Here is a 23,598-nt window from a genome sequence, read left to right on the forward strand (position 1 = left end):
AATCAACTACTTGTATAAAACTATGAACACTTGCCCACTGCGTCCGATATGAATCCCAGCTATCATACATGCGAATATTTACACCAGAATGGTCAGTCCCAAGAATACGCAAGCAACATCCATCCTAACGGATACAGTGTATAAAAAAACATCCGGGTTCGAGTGTTCTAGATTTGAATTTTCTCAGATTCGGTTTGGGTGCAGTGCGTTAGAGCCTAAATCAAGATCATATATCGGATAATACCTTATGGAAACAAAACTCGTGTATTAAACCCATCCAAATGTGGTATTTTAATAGGGAGAAAACGAACAGGCAGGTCACTATCACTAATGCATAATCTGTGACCTAAACTTACCCTACTGCCACCCATGAACATTTGCAGCACCAAAGGTATACCAGTGCGTTGCAGGCCTCTAAAGAATTTATTAATGGGCCCCTTACATAGTCCCATAGGTATTATAGTTTCGAGGGAACACATGAATGGAAGTTGATTCCATAATTCGCAGATAGGTACGTGGTAGAATAACCTACTATAATTTGAAGTTGAAGAGTACCAGGCACCTAGGTGGTGATCGTAGACTAGCACTACAACCACAGTTTTAGGATAGGTATATTATATACTACATCGTAAAACTGTGCTACAACTTACTTTCTACAGAGTAAAATTCGGAGGAAGCAAAACGTGAACACTATTCGAGTTATCATAAAACCGGACCGGAACGTAATCGGCCTTTGTGTAGTCCGAGCCTTAAACTACAACAGTAAGGAATCAACTGAACTTCTATTGTTTGTAATAAATATCAATTTAGATCTTTTGTGTTCTTTCTTTTATTTAACACTTACCTGCTTTAATTTTTTTTGTCATAGACATATCATATTATATACTTATAATAAAAAGCATTCCTTTTATACGCGACCATTTTCGTATTGAACCCTGTACCTAAGTACGTGGGTACCTACTTTAGGCAGGTGAAAAGTTAATCAAATCAAGTTACCTACCAAACGTGGTCAAACCAGCAATTATCTACATATGTATTTTAATAAAAACACTTTATGGGCAGGTTGGTACTTAAATTAGTAGATAAAGATCAAGAAATCCTTGTAAGTGCGCGACAGATTGAGATGGCAACCGGGGTGGAGATGCCTCGCACACCCGCACAGCCTCCACGCTAACCCGCTGCGGGTGAGCGCCCCACCTCAAATCCCGATTGCCATCTCAACCTGTCACGTACTATAGACATAATCTTAATTCAAAATAGCAAATTGCATATTATGTAAAATAGAATATTCTAACTTTTAACTAAGCGTTAATATTATTAATCCACAACAAAAATCTCTATTATTGTTATATTTTATATTTCATATAATATTTTATCGTTTTACTTTAGAAAGCTCCTCTGGCTATAAATGTTTAAGATTCGAATGTGCGACATCTGTGTCGTTATAACAAAACTTCAATAGGAAAAGGGGTCCAAAGAGCGGAAAGATGCCTGAAAACGGAAACGTAGAATAGTGAACGCTTTTTGAAACTCTCGATAGATGGCGTTAGTTGGAGCTTTTCATTTTCCGAAAGCTAGTCTCATTGTTCAGTTTAAAATCTAATAAGAGTTTTCATGATAATAGTTTCATAATGAATGGGTGTTAATGGATTTTAAAATCAAATTCTCTAGAAAACAAGGTCGCAATAATACTTAATTTGAAAAACAAATTGTTACTTAATATTTAGAAATAAAGAACTTTTCTTCACAAGAAATAAGGTTGGTTTCAAAGACGTAAAATTGTGACTATTCAATGAAAGATGGCGTTAAATATCGTCGGTAAAGCAGTATTATGGGATTTTTAATGACATTTGAGTAAGCTTTGAGAATTGAGAAAGCTCCGTAGAAGCTTTGCAACAAGACGCGTTTCATGAGTGCTGACAGTCAATTTTATTAATTTTTCGTTAAAAACAACCGACAGCGATGGCGGCGAGTTTGAAAAAGGTAAGAAAATTTATCTATTTTAAACATTTCATCATTTCCTATACCGAAAAGCATTTTTTGGGTGTCGAACGGAAAAAATCATTAATTTCATGAACGAGACATGAATTCGAAATTAGATGCCACAGATTCAAGATGCATCCAGGTTTTTTTTGTACAGAATAATATTATTGTCTTTGATATTTAATAAGAAACCATCAGCCTTTGCTGTAGTGTATTATTTTTAAATTTCTTTGTTTTAACTTGTAAAATTAATGTGACAGGCGACAGTAATATATAGTAACATAATTAAGGTGTCATTTTTTGACAGGCAACAATTAAGTGCGCATTGTTATCTTTAATTTTATTTATTTAATTGAAAGAACACAGATTTTTAAACTTTCGGCTTATTCGTAAATTAAAATTGGCTGCATCGTAGCATTGGATGGTAAGACCATACAATGCTACGATGCATTACTAGGTATATTTAAAGTTAAAAATGAGCGATAGTAAAATGAAAAATATTTCGCAAATAGAATAGAACATAATTTCAAACAATCCTTCAAAATTAAATAGGATTTGAAAGTTTATCCAAACAAGTTTCTTTACAAAATTCCTTCCTAAAGTTAATCGCAAGTAGCGGCCTGTGTTAAATGCCTAAGCACAAAAACCCTTGACGTGAAATTTATACCTGGCTTCCATGAATGGCGATATTTTTGTTTAAAGGTTGCCCAAAAAAAGGCAATAAAATATGGCCGCCACAAAGGCACCTCTGGTGCGCCTGCGCCGACTTGGGACTTGCGCATTTTAATTGAAAGGAATCAATGTCGTTACTACGTGTTCTAGAATGGTTCTAGATTAAATTAATTCGACATAGGTACTTACTTAATATTTCAAACAATGTAACATTGAACTGCGCTACTACTAATATTTTCTATGACCAGACCACTATGATGTGTATTATCCAACACGATGCATTGTTATTAATAGCATCATCATCATCATCATCGCTGGCCCATTACTGAGAACAGGTCTTCCTTCAGAATAAGAAGGGTTTAGGGCTTTAAGACATAGTCCGCCAGACTGGCCAAGTCTGCAATAAAGATTTATTTTGGATAAACCCTATAGTGGTTATTTCACCAATAAATTCTCAATTTAATTCTACCTTTAAAATTATAGAAAAAAACTGATTAAAAACCAGTTTAATGACTGGGTTACTGTTGGCATCTATAAAAGAAAAAGAAAATTGTTCGACTTGTATTCTGTAAAGCAATAAAATTACACTCCCACATTTTGTCAAATAATATCATACAAGCAAACCTACAAGCAAAGTCAAATTCATAAAGTAAAAAATTGTTAATTCTGATACTTATTGAAATAAAAGCACCTTGGGATATCATTATGGGTAAAATTTAGAAACAAAAAGTGGAAAGCAATAAATTGGAGCTTAAAATTAATAACCGTATTATTGACTCCAACATTGAAATCGCAAATACATACAGTTTTCGTTTGAATTTAAGTTTGAATCGAGAACCGATAGTAAAAGCAGTTTGACGTCTACAATGTCGCATCGTAAAACATCGATGATAGTCTTATCGACATACTAGTTTTCTAGTCGATTTAACTATGATTTTGTTTTGGTTAACTTATGCCATAATTAACTACCCGTGATATTATGAGAAGCCTCATAAATACGCGCACCGTTAATATTACTCAAGTTCTATCTAAAGCTAGGCAGGTATCACATCGTATTGGCTGAACCAATTTGGATTTTTTTTTAGGTCTTCTCATCCTTTTAATTAATTTAAGCAGGATTTCAATAAAAAGAATTGAATCACCAGTACCCACGGTGTTTTGTTCTTTTTTTTTCTTAATTAAATTAAATTCTTTATTTTAATAAAACTTTTATTTATTTTTAAATAAATATGCAACTTGTGGGCGTTGAATTTCACGCGTAATACGGATGTAGATGAAGTTGTGAGATAAAACTAGTAGATACTGATAGATATAAAACTCCAAAATGTAAAAATTAATGTTTGTTAAATGATAAATCATTCGTTACCTATATGCGTTTCCGCATCGTTCTTGTTCTTCCGATTGAGGTGAAACTTCGTACAGTTGTTATCGATACTTGCGTGAAGATGTCTGACATAGTAGATATCATTAATTGGTTACTACCTACCTAGCGTGTGAGTTGCATTGCAACGCTAGCAGAGTAACAGCTAGTAATTCCATATTGAGAAACCGATTGAAAAAAATATACTCAATTGTTCGGCAACACGACTCAGTTAAAGAGCCGCCTGTCAGCTTATACAGAGGGGAGCGGATTAAATTGAAATTCTTTTTTTAAATTCACCAATAGGGGGAGCAGCGACGTGGGATTGGCCCTGCGCGTCCGAGCAGAATAATCTTTAGTTAGTCTGATTGACAGGGGCTTTGCTTTTGCACTCGATATTATTATAAAAAATCGGTCGTGTGCGTGTCGGATGTGCACTCGAACGGTTCCGTGGCATTGTAGAAGAAATAACACTTTTTTTCAATTTTCATAGCTTAATAACTAGGCAACCTTCGGGTATGGAAGCTTTAAAATGAAAGGCCTAACCCACAAGGAGCATGTACCTACTTACCTAGCCTAGTTGTGATAGCGTATACCTATCGATGATTGCATCTGCGTAGGAAGGTTGTGAGCCAAGTCGGTAACTGGATGCGTAACCGGCTTAGGAGGTACGAATTTTATTGGGATTATCAGTAACATCTGATAGGTAAAACCTAGAAGTCTCGAAGAATTGAAATCTCTAATTCTCTTAATCGAGTTGTATGCGACAGAATCTAGGAACCCAACGTCATTAATGAATAGTACCTACAGGTATCTATTAGTACGGGACAGGTCGAGATGGCAATTGGGGTATGAGGAGAGGGGATGCCCCGCACATCCGCACTTCACTCACGCTGTTCCGCACCGGGTTACTGCGAGGGCTGTGCGGGTGTGTGGGGCGTCCCACCCCGATTGCCATCTCTACCTGTCACGTACCTATACGTGCCTATACAGCTTACTATAGCTAGTATTTTAATTAATTTTGATTTTGAATTTTCAAGTAGGTATCACTAGCAGGGTCAGAGTCCTATGTGCAACAATGTTATTCTCTTTGATCTATTCCTCTTCAAGCCGTAACGGTTGTCATACATAAATCTTGTTCAGAATAGTAGACAGTTTCCTTCTATTGATTAGATCAGTCTGACGATGCTTTTAACACGTAGATAGATTTGTATAACCTTCAACAAAATAAGGCCTATACGATACATATTTATTAGCCGTATGGATGTTGCACATAAATTCGCATGAATATCTTGAGCAATGAGTTATCGTTTATTGAATCAGTGTCCCTAGGTAGTATTAGGTAAGGTCTCTTGGACCTATGTTGTAAATTTTTATTAAAAACCTTTTTTTAACCTAAGGGCAACTAAGGGTCTAAAAAGTTTGTGTTTGTAGGAAGTTATCTCTAGAATGACTGAACCGATTTTGAAAATTCTTTCACCAGTAGAACGCTACGTTATTCCTAAGTTTTATTTACAAAAAATTAGAGATCCCTACGTAATTTCTAATAAGCTACCAGTGCGAAGCCGGGGCGGGTCACTAGTCATGAAATATGATCAGATACGATTTCTTCGATAAAAAAATCCAAATAGGTAATATCTAAATTTTATAGTTTTAATAATTTACCAGTTTTCATAATTCTATGCATAACATAATATTATCTAGTTATCAGGGTTATTGCAGACTTATAATTAATTTAAAAGATCTTAGATAGGCATAACTCAAAACATGCTGTGATAAAAACACGTTTTGTCTTGACTCCCTGTCGATGCTTAAATACAAGATTAAGAACAGTAGACCACCCAGAATCAATCTTCCTGCAACCCATTATCATCTTTACAACAATGGTGTTAGGAATCTAAATTGCATGCATGTATTTGTTGTATTGTAAGCAACATACTGAGTTAACTGTATCATACAAGGCACCATATGGCATCTCGTTAGTTGGACACAGGCACCGGACGGACGTGTCACAGTCCTAAGGCGTCGTTTGGACTGGTATTTTAGATGTGCGACTCGTGAACAAATGTATTCTTAAATATCTTATCTTAAACTATGAAAATTATGAAAGTTCTTATTTGAAAGTCATTCTTAAATCAACAGGTCCTTTATTTTACAAAACTGTGTAAATAATATTAAAAAGTCCTGACTACTAACTGACTCGTTAACCCCCAGCCCAAGTCTTTGGACGGTGGATCTAGAAAACTAAAATGAACAGAGGTTCTCTTTATAATGTAGACAAGTAATACGGCTGTATTTTTCGAAATTCCAGCGGAATAGCGAATAAAGGGGGTTCACATTTTCGCCGAGTGATACCACGCGCGGTTGTTAGTGATAAGATAAAAGCATCTATCCTAATTTTTTTCAGATAAAATTCTTGGTTTAATCTTCTCTTCCAATACAAGTTAGAAAAAGGGCGGGATGAAAAAAAATACAAAATTAGCCACACCAATAATGTGCCTAAGTAGTATGATAGTGACATAGCATCCTCTAACCATTTTCATATAGTTATTGTTACATAACTTTGTTTCAATTATGGCCTTTATAATTACAGTTTGTTCACATATCTACATGAATATATACCTAATGATTAGCATACTATTTTGATAGGTATTAAATTCTTTTATCAATCTTTACTTATTAATTTGGGACCTGACCTACATATTTATTATGTACAAATGCTATCACCAAACATCTGCATTTTCTAGTAAGACACCTTCGTCGTACAATTTTTGCATTAGATCAATTAGCATTATGAACATGCCTTAAGTTTCGCCGGTCGGTTACGTCAGACTCTTCAAGTAGGTAACGGTTTCACTGTCAATTCCCACTTTTGTTAAAAACAATTTGAACATACTTGCTATATTTGCGTAATTTAAAGATATTTTTGTTTGCAGCGTCTTAATAAATTCATCCTCTTCACAAAAAGAGTTTTTACTATCTTAAGGTGCCTCTACATCACAATTACGTTCTTTAGAACACTACTGCAGTGTAGATGCGCTATTAGACATGTGAATTATTGACCATAGAGTTCCAGATCTCATAGTTAAATCAGGCATCAAAAAAGCGCCCCCCTAACAAGATAAAAATATACCTACCCCCTAATAAATTGTGTTAAGTATGTAACATTGTATCCTTTTTACTCTTCTTATCCATACTATATTAATATTATAAATACGAAAGTGTATCCGTGTGTCTGTCTGTCTTTTTTAGCTAGCTAGCTAGCTTTTCACAGTAAGTAAGTACATCTTTTTAACCGATTTGACGTTTGGTTCAGAGATTGCTTGCAACCCAAGGACGAACATAGGCTGCTTTTTATCCCGGAAAATCCCATGGGATTTTTAAAAACCTAAATCCACGCGGACGAAGGCGCGCGCATCATTCAACAGTCTTTAATTTGAAATTTTGAATAAAATTTAGTGTTATTATTTATACGTACTGTAATGTACCTATTTAAGTATTCATAGGTGCATACTTGATTTTTCCAGTAAGGCCTACCACCAGCAATAAATAACTACCTACCTACGTAATCAAACTATTGATTAGGTCATCACCTTGACCTGACCATTTCCATGTTCACCTCTGCTTTTCGCAAGTACTTATACCTATTTAGATACTTATCTACTTTCCTTTTAGAGAGAGAGCCAGCGCGTGCTAGACCTTGTTATTTTATAAAAGCTGAAAGTTTCTTTGCGTATTGTCGAAAATCAGGGACTATGTAGTTTGGATCATAATATAGTGCTTTGGTAGATAATAGTTAAAAGCTTGGTCAAGTGCGAGTTGGACTCGCATATGCAGGGTTCCATACCATCAAAATATTTCAACATTTTTATGTGCAACACTGCAAGTTAATGACAGTGCCAGACAGACAATGACAACATCCTATCTAGGTATATATGATTTAGTAAGTATATTATTTTTTCATGAACACATTTTTTTGTTTTTAACAACAAATTCACTGTTTTCGGATTTATTCCTTTACTTGTGCTATAAGACCTACCTATCTAACTACCAAATTTCATGATTTCTACTCGAAGGTCAATGGGAAGTACCCTATAGGTTTTCTTGACAGACATGACGGACGGACGGACGGACGGACAGACAGACAGACAGACAGACAGACAGACAGACAGACAGACAACGAAGCGATTCTATAAGGGTTCCTTTTTTCCTTTTGAGGCACGGAACCCTAAAAATGTGTAAAAAATTTGCATCAAGTCAGTCAGTACTAAGTTTTGAAGTTTAAAAGTTAAGGGTGTCTGCCAGGGGGCTGCCACGGTACTAGAAGTCTGGCAATGCACGACGTGATTTCTAATACTATTCCGAGAAAAATATAAAAAAATAGGCTTTATACTTTGACGCAAGATTTTTTACACCTTTATTACCTGTTATCTCCCAAAGCCACCATGATCCAAACTTCGTAGTCGCTGATCGTTCCTCCCTGTGTTGGGGACAATCAGATTTGGGGAGTTTCAGCTTTTATAACGAAGGTCTGGCACGCGCTGGCTCTTTCTCTATACGAATCGCGCTGCCTCGCAAAGCAACTATGCTATCTAACAATGATATTAGATAAAAAAACTATTTTCTACCAAATTTTAAAAAAACATTAAACAAAAAAAAATGCATCTTGTTAAAAGTAAAATATAGAACGTAGAATTTTGTTTCGCTTCGGCAGTGTTCCCACTAGATTTTAACATGGCGTTATTATTGTTATTTATGGGGTTATCACAATGATAATACATATTAAATATTTTAAGTATAACAAAATAATCCATTAAAAAAATTATCATTAATTCCCATTTCCCACGTACAGTAAACGAGGACCGTAATTTCACAGTGAAAGTAGTAGACAACAATGACAGTATTATACATAATATATTAAAAACCATATTTTTTTACTAAATTTTTACCCATTAAACAAAAAAATCATACTGTGAAATCTTACGTAGTACCTACTGTAGTTTCACAGTGAAGTTAGGTAAGTATATACCTATATTTTGATTTAAAATAGTTTGGTTTGTTTTGTTTACTCTATCTCCAAAATACCGAATCGTAAACAAAATTTCAGCTACCTGCTCTACATATCCCATAAAAAGGCATCCAGAGGCATCCCGTGCCAGTAACATTAAAACAAACAGCAATATCCAGCCCCCGTGGATCTAGGGTTGTCAGTTGCCATTTCTTGTAGAACTCACTTTAAAAACTTGAATTAGGTACCTATAGAGTATAGATTTTAGTTTTATACGGGAGACCATTAATTACAGCATTTTATTTAAAAAAATGAAAATAATATGTACCTACCTAGATACCTACATGAAAGATATTTTTCATAAAAATAATGATTTTTGAATGAATTGAAATAGTAAACGGTTTAGTTATTTTTTTTAAATTAAAAGTTCCATTCTGAAGGCAGCTGAATGGCTCTACCTACTTAAATATAAAAGTTCTAAATTTTTTTTTCATTTCTTGAATGGTGAGAGGAAAAGACTTTTTTAATTTGCAACTGATAAATTACTACCCATTTTATTGTTATATAAATGCAAAAGTGTGTTTGTTTGTTGGCTAATTGGTTTGTTGGTTCAATCACATCGCATAAGAGCAAAGGACCGCCGTGATTTCTTGCCTGGATAGGTAGAAGTCGTTAAAACTTGGAAAATTGACATAGGTTAGGACTACTATTTTATCCTGGAAAATCAATGAGCTCCCACAGGATTTGTAAAAACCTAAATCCACATGAATGAGTCGCGCTTATCATCAGGTAGGTAACCAATAACGATTTATGCTTGTTTTACTTTATTATATTAATCCTTCTGTAATCAAATCTGGGAATCTGTCAACCCTGGGCCTGGATCCCAAGTTAAAGGGTAGCGTAAGGCAGTAGGGTGGAGCGGGGCGAAGGGTGTTACATTTTACATAGTCTGTGCCTCTCGCACTCCGCGCGCAGCTGCCTCGCCTCGCTTGGTAAGCGTTCCATTTTCAATTTGAATTTGCTTCGTTCGTTCTGAAATAAGTTATTATGCATTATTTTTTTATACGGTAGTATATTTTTACATCTGGAGGTATTGCGAGAGTGGTTTTTTTACAAAAAAATAGTTCAATTAATTCAATTTTTTTTTTTAATACACGAATCATTGCGTACCTAATTGCATCATTAAAGCACAGCTATAATATAAAGAATTCTACTTAGGTATTACGTTATTTGCTTAGGTACTCATTAGGCATTGATCACAGAGAAGTAGATTTGAAATTAGGTATGCTCCCTTTACGTTAGGACAATATAGGAACGCACTTTCGTAGTTCTTCCGTAGGTATATTATGCGTACCTATATGATGATATATACCTATTGTGTATTATGTATACTAAACAAATATAATAAATAGTCCCTGCTCCCTACTTACTTACCTACTTCACAACTAGGTAGGAGGTTTGGAAAATAGTACCTAATGGTATAAGTAAAACTAGCGATTTTCTAGGATTTTTAAATGTATGTACATGCTTACATTGATCTTAATCTATGTCTATATAGAATACCTAATGTACAAATACAGAGGTGCAATGGTTTTGGAGATTACCTATGCTTCATTAATCATTATACACAAACTCCCAAAATTACCACTCTCTCTTTGTACCTAATAAATAAAAATAAAATAAAGTAATACCTAGAGATTAATTTGTTTATGCGTTATGTAGGTACGTAGTTCTCGACTTATAACTAAATACATAAATATATTTTGCAATTATATAGTATACAGGTAAAATTATTATTATTTGTCGTCCAGAAATACCTATCACTTATTCATTATATGCTGACGATTTGATGGCTATGCCTTTAAAGAGAAAACTTATTCGTTGAGTTGTCACTCTATATAAGGAAATGGTGTCTAGGCGCCTTGATTATGATACTTGTTCGATTTTAATGTCTAAAATGTGGAACTCAAAGATTTATTCCAAATTAAATCGATATTACGGTTTGTTATAGCACGTGCGGTTATATAATAATCATGTATTGAATGTATTAATATACTTACTCGTACCTATGTGATAACAAAAACATTATGTATACCTATATAAGTATACCTACCTACCTACGATGGCAATTTTCTACTTTGTTTAATATAAATGATAATTTTATTATAAAATACTTAGCATGGTAGTTTAACGGTGGAGGAAGACATCGTAAGGAAACCTGCATGCCTGAGAACTCTCCATGCACTTCGAAGTTAGTAAGGTCTGCTAATCTGCCCTTGGCCAGCGATCGAATATGATCTAAACCCTTTTTATTCTGAGAGGAAATTCGTACTTATTAGTGGGCCAGCGAAGGGTTAAGATGATGATGATGATAGATTACATGTAACTATTCATAGCACTCAATATAGGTTACCGGAAACCACCCAGCGTGTGATAGCTTGTAATAAAATCGACCAACAGTAAAAATGATAACATCTACACAAAATACGACTTTACGTGACACGGTTTGGAATTGAAATAACAATATAAACGGCGTAAGTCTAAATCACGTCGTGAAGGATTATATAGATATTTTTAGATTCAATGACAGAAAAATATATCTAGAAATTATCTTGAAAAAAAAAGAAAAAAAAAATTGTTGGACGATAGATTTCAAATTTTTGATCCTTCACTGTTTAAATCGCTTTTAAATTAATTACCGGTATTCACAAATGCAGAGATGGGTAAAGAGTAAAGACGACTGTCCAATAAGATTTTAAAAAGTTAACAGGATACTTTTTTCACGTCATCAATTAAGAGGGCTCTCTCCGTCACTCGTTTCATACCATTTCATACAATCGTAGTTCCAATTTCATTTGAATATTAAGCAACCAAAGTCCATGAAATTTTGCAGACATATTCTAGAAACTAATATCTATGTCTGTGGTTTTCCAGATTTCTGTTAAAATATTCGGTTTCAAAGTTACGCGGTCTTAAAATTTTCATACAAATCTTTGAGCCCCTGTAATTTTAAAACTACATATTTTTAGAAAAATCTAAAACACCACAGACACAGATATTAGTTTCTAGAATATGTTTGCAAAATTTCATGGACTTTGGTTGCTTAATATTCAAATGAAATTGGAACTACGATTGTATGAAATGGTATGAAACGAGTGACGGAGAGAGCCCTGTTAAGAGCCTGATTGGTCAACATCTCTTCTCCGCTCCGCTTAGATGGAAACCAGACCTTTATAGATCAATCATATTATAGTCAGATGGCGTGAAAAATAAAACACTTCATTTAAATATGTCTAGGTAGGTAATATAAAAGAAAAGTCCGCTCTCACTGATTGACTCATCAACGCCCAGATCAAAACCTAAAAGCATTGGACCTAGAAAGGAGAATTTCCTTTATAATAATATCGACAAGGAATATGCCGGATTGTTTGAAATTCCCACAGGATAGGGAATAAAGATTATTTATATTCTCGCCAAGCGAAACCGCCTGGCGGACGCTAGTCTATCGAATCGTGACCTGACCCAATTGCTATGTTAAACACATCTCCACGTTCCTACCTGTCTCCGCTTTAGTGAATATAGAACCTTATCCAAGGGCACAATACTACCACAGATACCTACTACTAAGTTTCGGTAACATACCTACCTAACTAACACCACTGTGTTATTATATTACTTAGGTACGTAGGTATGTAGATTGTAGATACTTACCTTGTTGTAAATTAGGATTTTTAGGGTTCCGTTCCTCAAAAGGAAAAACGGAACCCTTATAGGATCACTTTGTTATCTGTCGGTCTGTCTGTCGTATCTGTCAAGAAAACCTATAGGGTACCTACCTACTTCCCGTTGACCTAGAATCATGAAATTTGGCAGGTAGGTAGGTCTTGTAGCACAAGTAAAGGAATAAATCCAAAAACCGTTAATTTGTGGTTCCATCACAGAAAAAATAAATTAAAATGCGTTTCAATTTTCAAAGTAAGATAACTATACCAAGTAGGGTATCATATGAAAGGGCTTTACTTAAACATTCTAAAACAGATTTTTATTTATTTTTAAGCATACCTAATGGTTTTTGATTTATCGTGCAAAATGTCGGAACTAATAACCGAGTACGGAACCCTCGGTGCGCGAGTCTGCCTCGCACTTGGCCGGTTTTTTAAATACCTAAGTATAATCGTTTGACCTCCATAAAGGATTATGAATTTATGTGATATGATCACTATTTCCATACATCTATGAAGTGATTTGAATATTTTATTCCATCTTACATTAACTATTTTTATATTCGGTTAAATTAGTTATTACTTATTAGGTACCTTATGATGCTAATAAAATTATTTTAAAATTGGGATGAAAAGTTATATCACAGTCTATTTCATACTTATCTGTAGATAATTATACCTGGACAAGAAACCCCTCTCAAAATAACCATATTAATCCGAACCCGGCTTCACTTGAGTGGAATTTTTGAAAATCGGTGTTGGGGAGAAAGTTTTAAAAATCTTGAAACATGTGTAGGTAGGTACCTACGTCTTCATTTTTCCTGAAAGCCTAAATACCTACTAACAATTTTCATTGACTTCAAAAGTGACGTTATTTTCATTCCTTATTTAACCACCTTGGGGGTTAAATTTCTAAAAATTCTGAAACACTTAGGTATTTCGTCATTTTTTATTTAAAAGCCTAAAAATGGATTTTCATATATTTAACTTGAAAAATTACGGAATTTCATACAAACTTTCATCCCCTATTTAACGCCCAACATTACAACTATTGCATCAAAAAGCTGTCGCACATAATATGACGTTTTTCTATAAACACGCCACATACGCCTAACGCATGTGCATAACCGTGCCACGCGAATAGGTAGATATTAGTTTCTAGAATATATCTGCAAAATTTCATGGACTTTGGTTGCTTAATATTCAAATGAAATTGGAACTACGATTGTATGAAGCGAGTGACGGAGAGAGCCCTGTTAAGGTGCTAAGCAACTTAGGGCCTTTGACTGTACCTCGCTACACTGCGAACTATTTAAAAACCACTAGGTCAGAAAATTGTCACAGCATAAAATAATAGGATCGGAACGCGTAGATACTACACCAAGTAATGAAAGTAAGTAAGTATAGGGTTCCTTGGAGGATTTATTGTCTCAGCCATTATGTGCTAATAATATATTCTTGATTATTACTGTAGGTACTACCTATGTGTTGTGTAATTGTAATAATAATATTAGTTCACCTACTTACCTACCTATTTTATTATATCTATCTATCAATCATAGATCTTATCAGATTTAAGTCTGTTGCTTTTGCTCAGCCTGATATACATAACATCTGCTTTTTACGCTAACCTTAATTTAATCCATACTAATATTATAAATGCGAAAGTGTGTCTGTCTGTCTGTCTGCTACCTTTTCACGGCCCAACAGTTTAACCGATTTGTATGAAATTTGGTACCGAGGTAGCTCGCGTCCCTGTAATTGACATAGGCATTTTATCCCGGAAAATCAAACAGTTCCCACGGGATCTTTAAAAAACCTAAATCCACGCGGACGAAGTCGCTATAGGTGTCTAATAATCAAAAAAAAAGACGGATTATTTTGCTCGAAACCGCGTATAGGCCTATTAACATTCATAAAATGGTAAATCAGAAAATTATCAAGCGACAAGGTTTCCGCACATGCGTACTGCGAGCACCAATATCGACGAGTTCGGGTCCTCTGTCCTCTTCGCGCAGACTCCGACCTCTGTCAGTAAATAATACAATAAAAATAATATCTACAATTCCATCTGATTTGAATGTCTTCCACATTTGGTACGCATAGGCTCGCTGAGGCTAAACGAGCGAGTCGCTATAATTTTTTTTTACGATACATCCGATTTGATGGTCGCTGTTGACCTTGGCTTGGTCCTAAGCATTTTGAATCTACGAATATTGCAAAGGAGAATTTAAATTCACGCTTTGTCATTTTTTAGGGTTCCGTACGTAAAATGGAAGCCTTATAAGATAAATTTGTTGTCTGTCTGTCTGTCCGCCTGTCCGTCTATCATGTCTGTCAATAAAACCTATAGCGTACCTATAATACTTCCCGTTGACCTAGAATCATGTTTGGCAGGTAGGTAGTGAAGGGGAAAATCCGAAAACCGTGAATTTGTTACATCACAAAAAAAAAAATGTATTCACGAACAAATATGTAATTAAGTATATTCAACTTTCAAAGAAAGATAAATATCCTATCAAGTGGCGTGTCTTGGGCTCTACATATGAATAAGAAAGGGCTCTACATTCTAAAACAAATATTTATTTTTATGCATAATAGTTATTAATTTATCGTACAAAATGTTGGAAAAAATACCCGAGTACGGAACCCTCGATGCGCGAGTCTGACTTGCACTTGGCCGGTTTTTTTGTCAATACCGTAGCTTCTTAAAACTCTATCCTATTAGCACTTATTATAGCTAGACATGTTTATTCTGTCTTTAGGTTTAGGTCCTGTAATTTTATTTTACATTATAATAATAATGATATTCTCAATAAAGATAAGAATTTAGTGATGCTTAGGTATTTATTAATTTAAGATTTTAGTTTAGTATCTAATAAGCAGCTGTATCATAATTTCACTAACCAAAAAATCTAGACCAATAGATAAGTAGAAGTAGGCCCAATTTAGGTTTCGAACAGACATCCCAGCAAGTATATTAAAGTGTATAGTAAATTGCGTGACAATGTTGTATCAAAATTAATGTATTTTATTACCCGGCAAGTTATTTTCGTTGTCATTAAACTTCCAAACTTCATAAACAAACTTGTAAATAAATAATAATGCCTACTTACTTGGGATTGCGTGTCTTCTACGGAGACTTCTTCAGGGGCGTCTTTTTACGACTTTAATTTTGAGAGTAGGCATTACTTTTGTAAAAGTAGCTTTTTATGGGCAGGTAGCAACTGCTTTCTTTGTCTTTGTTCGCATAAAATATAATTAGTTCTTGATTTGAATCAGAAACATTTTTATTTAACATAAAAAACCGGCCAAGTGCTAATCAGACTCGCGCACCGAGGGTTTGGTACCTAAGTAGGTAGGTACACACCTACTCGGATATTTTTCTGACACTATGCACGATAAATTAAAAATCATTAAGGGTAAAAATAAATAAAAATCTGGTTTAGGATGTACAGATAAAGCCCTTTCATATGATACCCCACTTGGGATAGTTCTCTTACTTTGAATTTTAACACACATTTTAATGTTTTTTGTGATGTCACCACAAAGTCACGGTTTTCGGATTTTTCCTTTACTTGACCTAAGACCTACCTACCTGCCAAATTTCAAGATAAGCTCAACGGGAAGTACCCTATAGGTTTTCTGGACAGACACGACAGACGTACAGACGGACAGACAGACAGACAGAAAGACAGACAGACAGACAGATAAACAGACAGACAGACATAGATGTGTACAGACAGACAGCAAAGTGATCCTATAAGTGTTCCGTTTTTCCTTTTGAGGTAAGGAACCCTAAAAAGGCTGTGGAATAGGTATTAGTAGTAAGTGACGATTCAGTTATGTTGCGACTACATAAAGGTTAACGTCAATGCCCAACAACGCCATAATTATCGCGATAATCAACGCGTTAAACTGAGTGGCCACAATTGAACGGTTAACGTCTTATGGCAATTGAATTGGGGTTAAAATCGTCTAACACCAAACGGCATCGTGAATGCTGTTATCACTTGTATGTTGGTCGTGGCTACGCCGTTGCACATCGCGTTGTTTAACGGCGGTGTGGCACCCAATAGGTACTCAAATCCACAGCGGCGCCGCAACGCACCGGAAACGCAGCGTGTGGCCTGTGGTGTGGCCTCAGTCTTAGTTTAGGCAAATTACCAAAGTCTTGTTGTACTTCGTCTGTGTTGGTGTTTGCTCTGTCTTTTTGGAGTATTTCTTTTTGTTAAAAGGCCGGGTTTTGTGTTTTACTGGTGTTTTTGGCGGTAGAACTGACTGGGAAGCGGTCTAAGGGGGCGCCGCGCGTGTGTCCATAACTATATATAAGTTCATACTTATATAGTTTCTCTAACTTGTAAATACATATCTTCAAACTTGACATTGGCTAATCTTTGTAAAGCCAGACGAGAGAGAAAAAAAAAAGTCTTGCTTGAACCGAAGACTCGTAAAATTGTGACAGTCATTGTCGCCGCACCGTCTGTTTCTGTCTGCAAGTTACCTACCTACGCACTAAAATTAACCCGTCCGTCCGTCAGTCCAAATGCGGTCCAATTATTTCGATCGAATTCCGATGCTACGGAAGATAGTTTCTTTGGATCAGAATATTTGGCACGAACAGTTAATCAGCTAATTTGTCCGTAAGCTAATTTCTCTTATTGCAAGTATAGGTTTACCTGTCCAGCAGTGGCGTCTATATGTTTGATGATAATGATGATGATGAAGATGATGAAGAATAAGGTTCACAACATTTTTATCCAAATGAGGTGCACATAAATCTGTACTCAACCCAGCTTTATATATAATTATTCGATGATAATCTCACTTATCTAAGTCAAATAGCTGTTTATCAGCTACCTGTTCTGATGACAAACACTGGGCCTTAATCTGCCTTGATACGATACCAACGCAAACATTAGATATGGCAGCTTCCTTTGCCTTAATCTTTTATCTTTAACACTATATTATAAGATAATTTAAGCTGAATTAGGTTGATGAGATAACATTATCAGCATTGGAAAATTTAGATTTTATTTTGTCTCTACAATTTACACGTTAAGAAGTTTCCATAGGTAGGTACCATCATTGGCCTGTGGAAGCCCACAGCTGAACATAGGCTTCCTCTAAAGAGCACCACCGCACCCGGTCCTCATCTTTCCTCGTCCAGCCACTTCCCGCCAGCCGCTTAACACCATCGGTCCATCGTGCTGGAGGGCGTCCCACACTACGCTTGCTTATACTTTCCGGCACACCAGCCATCGCCTCTACGACAGGCATGCCCACTGCCTCTTCAGCTTGCTAATAGTTTGGGCTATGTAAGTGACCTTGGTTCTCCTGCGGATCTCTTCATTTCGTCTCTTATCCCTCAGGGAAACTCCTAAGTAGGTATATGGTGATCTTAGCTGAAATTTCCCAATTTATTGTAGTTACTAGGTACCTTACGTTTCAATTTTTTGACTTTATTTCATCACCACCATTCTCTATTGCCTACTTGATTACCATAGTAAGAAATAATAAAAAAAAACCTACCACAGAAATGAGTAAAACAATGAAGTTAAACATCGGAATACTAGTTTTGATGTTAGAAATTTTAATAACAGGACAGGAAGCATACAATAAATCCTATGTCAGTGACCGCGTGACTTGAATACCTACTCATCATTCCGTTATGCGAAACGCGTTTTATTAGAATAAAAATAACACCCGGCAAACCTATCAACGAATTTAGAACGATTAGTCACTCTTTTCCATAGGCTCTGTATCACAATTACAATACAGAAATTTTAATATTTGACCTAGGATATTACCGACTCAGAAACTAATCGAGAGTAAGTATGCGAGAGTATGTTAATCATTTTAACCTAGACCAGACTAACAGCTGTTAAATAGATGATGATACAATATGAAGAATTTGCCGAAATATAACCGAAATCTTTTGAGGACAAAGCAATAAGTAATGATAAAACAAATGGTAGAAAGGTTAATAAATAAAAACAGCGTCAAAATATGTTGACGATAGTAAAAGTCACCATATCAATAACTTCATCTTTGAAGAACTCAGAAAGGAAGAACAGGTTACAGTTTGGATCCAACGTTAGTAAGATGTAGAATAAGTAGGTACCTACCTAATGAGTAATTTGACACTTGGATAGAATCCGTAGTTTTTAATATCAATACTTAAATATAAAAATCTAGTCTAATACAAAATTATAGGATAGGATGTTTTAGAAATTAAAGAGCTTCGTAGCAACTTGCAATGTGGCAAAAATGTCGTTCAATTTATGCCCAAATTTTAGTCCCGACTGGTCCCTTTTTGTTGCCATCTGCGCTCCGAAAGTCCAGACAGCTCCACCCTAAAAACCGTTTAGACGAGATTCTTATCCTTTCACTCGCTTATCAAATCCCGTATCGTTATCCCTTTCTAAACGGCCAGGATCCTGTCTCCTGTCCCTTTTTTGCACACGCGTTTGAATTGTTCTATCCTTTCTGGCTCGTACTAATTCGTTTATTTCCGCTTCCCACACGAGCGTCGGCCATGTTTGGCGGGACTGTCAAGTCAATGCCAGTTTGGCGCGTATACGTAGCAGGATGAACAAGGTCAGTTTCCATCGTTGGAAACTAATAATATGATACTTATAGTAATTATTATTTGCTTAGTATTCTCGAGGTGTTAATACCCATCTGCATTTTTATTTATTTTTTTATTTTTAAGGTTAAGTAATTAATGATTTCCAGATGCTGTTTACGACCATCACAGCACATCCCACAGGACGTTTGAGAGCGAGAATCGAAGACGCTATTATTTGTAAGTAGTTACGAATAAATCTTTTTATAATAGAAATTGATCTATTTTAAATTTGTATTGAAGTGTTGAAATAAATTGTTCCGATGATCCAGCGTATCATTTCCTCGTTGGACCGTTAAATAGGTTCACTTATATTTTTAAGCTCTTAAATTATTATTTATTTCAAACCCTAAATCCTCAACTCATCAGTTCCATGCTCTTTGTAAAGATCATTTAAATAAAACTATGTCATCACGTGTCACTTTGAACACCGTTAAAATCGATTGAGAAAAAGCAGAGCGTTTAAAAATACATTCCGCTTGCATCCACACCACTTACTACTACCTAATTCAAACAAAGGTATTTCAACATGAATGGGCATCATAAAGCACGGACAATAGACTCTATATTCGGTATTTAACAACGCCCGCCGATAATTTGCTTTATGAAATGAACCAAGAAAATCTAGGTCGGCATTTGTTAGCATTTCTACTTTAAGTGTTAATGATACAAATCTCCTTTTCTGTAGGTATATTGACGAAATCTGATTTTATTTGAAATCATAATCATAATCAATAAACAACCTTATTAACTTCTTAACAATTACTTTATAGACATGAAATAGCTAAAAAGAGCGGAAAAGACAAATGTTTCGCAGTTATTAGACAAGAACTTCCTGACATTTGCATCAGAGAATTCTAATTTAAATGTTGCCTTATGTTTCTATATACGTCACCATCCAGTATCCACAGCTGTTGATCTAGCGGAAGTTCAAACTGAATCTATTGTACGCAAAGATGCAGATCGTATCACTAATGGAAATAATAATGATCTACTATTTACTAAAATGTGAATGCTGAGTTTAGAATGAACTAATCTTTCATGGATCAATTGTTTTGTAGAGGTCACAGATTTTGTTGTACCTATTTTATTAAACTTACCTATAGAAAATACATGACATTAATTCTGCTACATTCAAATGTATGTAAATTTTAAAAAATCTATTAAAAGTATGCTCCTGAAAAAAGCTTATTATACAATCGAAGATTATGTAAATGACAAAAAAGCTTGGATTTGATGCGCTCCAGCAATACACGGCGCTGCAATTGCTTGTATACAGTATGGCATATTATTGTAAATTGTACATTTGAAAAGAGCAACCGCCGAGTTTCTTGCTGGTTCTTCTCGGTAGGAACAGCATTCCGAACCAGTGGTAGATTATTTTGACGATTCAAAAGCACTTGTAAAAGTTTAATTGAATAAAAATAATTTGAATTTGAATTTGAATTTGAATTTATCGAAGTTTATAAACATATTTGGGAAATATGCATAGTTAGCATAGATACCTACCTACATTACCTGAATGAAGGTGATCAGAACTTCAGGATTGTCAAACGATGCTCTTTATTGAATTGAATTAGATTTAAAACTTATTTAAATTTGGTTAAAATTTGGTAAAAGATATCATCATATATTTATATAAGATATTGGATATATATAATCAAGATTTTTTTTGGAAAATAAATCATTGTGATTTATTAAACAATGCTATAAAAAGCATATTATATGAACGTCGCTACTGAACACCTATTAGAAATCATTAGAACTCAGATAACTTCTTTTAACTGTACTATTGCAATGTGTCAAGGAAAAATTTTAAATAGCTAGCATCAAACATGAGTCATCGATTACTGCGTGCTCATAAAAACCATCAGCCTCATAAAAGTTATAAACGAGCCCATTAACACTACCAGTACCATCGGATGCTACTCCAGTTTCCAGCGTAGGAATAATTTCAAATATTGTCTTACTCGTGGTTGGCACATTCATATCTCCCGAGCAAACAGTCAACAATTATGCACAGCCAACTAACAAAACGTGTAAATGGAGCAATTACCGCCGCCTATGTAGGCTGCCATACAATTAGTAGGTTGCTAATAGTTTTTCATCACCAGCAGTCTCTAGCGATGCGATGTGTGAGAGCACTTCAGAGTGAGATCGACTGTCGTTGTGATCACAACAGTTCTCAGTTCTATTACCATAAGCTGTAATTTTTTTTTAATTTAATTTGATTTCTTCTAAATTAAGGAGTTATTAATTTAAGTTGATTGTTATCTTGGGAATAATTCATTTTTCTTAAACTCGGTGAGTTTTTACATTAATTTGTACTGAAACAGTATCGTGATACTAGAATATATTTTAGGCTTTTATTTTGATTCAATGACTTTCATTGATAGGTAATTTAAGTGCTTGGAATAACAGTTAATGATTTGGTACAAAAGAAGATCTTGAAAATATTATTTCATTTTTAATGGAAATGAAACAGGAAATGAAACAACGAGTATCAATAAATTGAATGGCCTAAAACATTGCCTTTTCATAATAGCCCCATCATAATAAAATATTCAAAGTCATAATGCAAGTCATTGAACCTTAATTTATTCAAACATCGACAAGAGGTTTTACAAAGAATGAGCTGGATCAATAGTCTAGTAGCAGACTGTTATTATCATAACCTCAGTTGCTAACAGTAACGAAATGTCTCGTCTACGCCGTCTAATCAAACACCCTCAACTCAGTTTTGCAACTAGTGGGCTGAACTCGAAAGATTTGCCCAACAGCTGCTCGATTGCCCGCCCAGTGTACAAGAGCTTTTGAATGGGCGGTAGCTGGTTGTTTCCTCGACTGGAGGTTAATAAGAAGGGGGGGTCATTTTATGTTGGTCGTGATGTCTGGGCCATTCATCGGTCCTAGGCCGGGGGCGGCGCTCATTGCCCGCGTCCGGAGCACGCATGCGCCTGTCCTGTGACCCAGTTGCGCCGCTCTGCCGCCGGGCGGATGGTGCCCTCCATTCGCCAAGGTTGGCGAATCAACGAATTTCGACTGCTCAGACATAGTGACGCGCCACTATTAGGCGGCCCGTGCAAACCGGAATCGATTTTGCTAATTACTAAGGACTTGTTGTATTTCCTTGTTTTTCTTCCCAACCATTTCTTTAATTTATTCGATTTCTACATTAAACGGTTAGTTTACATAAAACTGCGCAGGAAGCTTTATTAAATACGCGGCAAGTGTGATTGAGTGTAAAATAAAAATCCCTTTGCGAATATGACTTATTGTGTGAGTCACAGTGATGCAACATTTGCGAAATATCTCATTTGTTACGTGTCCGCACGCACCTCGTTGTACATATTGATTAGCATAAAACGTCTAGAATGCATACTTGATGCTTTACAAAGAAAATATAAACAGCTTCCTTCCGTTGCTTGTTCCCAAAATAGACATCGAAAACTTACTTGTAGGTACTTATTTAGCTTTCTTCTAAAGAATCTTTACTAACTTTCTAACCTTGTCCGCGATTATTCAATTACTCATCTGTGGATTTTGTTGGTTTTATTAATATTGATGTCCTCACATGTCGTCCCTGATTATTTTTAGTCTATCATACGTAGACTGGCTAAATTACGATGATCGATCGTGACGGGGCGGCCGCTGTCGCCAGTTACACGCTTTAATGGAGTCATTCTGTACTAACGCGCGCGTAGTGGATTACAATAATTCAACAATCGATAAAAAATTCCATTGAGTGTTGACATCACTAATTTTAATTGTGATTGATGTCACTCTTTGGTTTAATTTGTAAGTGTAAGATGTTACCTGTGAGTATTTTTTTAATATAAATAATATGTTTTTTATTTATTTCAGATGCAGCCGTATAAGCTCTAAGAAGAGAGTTTTGTAAGACTTAGCCGGTCGCCCTGCAATTTCTATAACTTATTATCAATTTATTATTTATCAACGATTCTATTTAGGTTTATTGTAAATACTTATTTATAATTAAGTATAGATAGATAAGAAAGTAATTAAGAGGGCAAATAATTGTTCTTTTACAAAAAGAAAAACATCTATACCTAGAGCTTTTCATAAGAAAGTTTTAGTATTAGGTAGAAAATATTTTTTTATACAATAGGCATATTTATCATTTTAAATGTATTTAGGTACGTAGGTCAGCCTCTACTATTAATTTAATAAGAACAATATAAAATCGTAAAGTGGAGAACTATAA

General features: G+C 35.2%; 1 long non-coding RNA gene across 1 annotated transcript; it reads left to right on the top strand.

Moving 5' to 3' along the window:
• Positions 1-1,889: 1,889 nt before the first annotated feature.
• On the top strand, positions 1,890-23,598 carry LOC123868803. Its single transcript, XR_006796726.1, has 3 exons — positions 1,890-1,983; positions 19,484-19,553; positions 23,238-23,598. It is a non-coding gene; the product is annotated as an uncharacterized LOC123868803 (long non-coding RNA).

This window comes from Maniola jurtina, chromosome 10, assembly GCF_905333055.1.
Source record: "Maniola jurtina chromosome 10, ilManJurt1.1, whole genome shotgun sequence".
NCBI lineage: Eukaryota > Metazoa > Arthropoda > Insecta > Lepidoptera > Nymphalidae > Maniola > Maniola jurtina.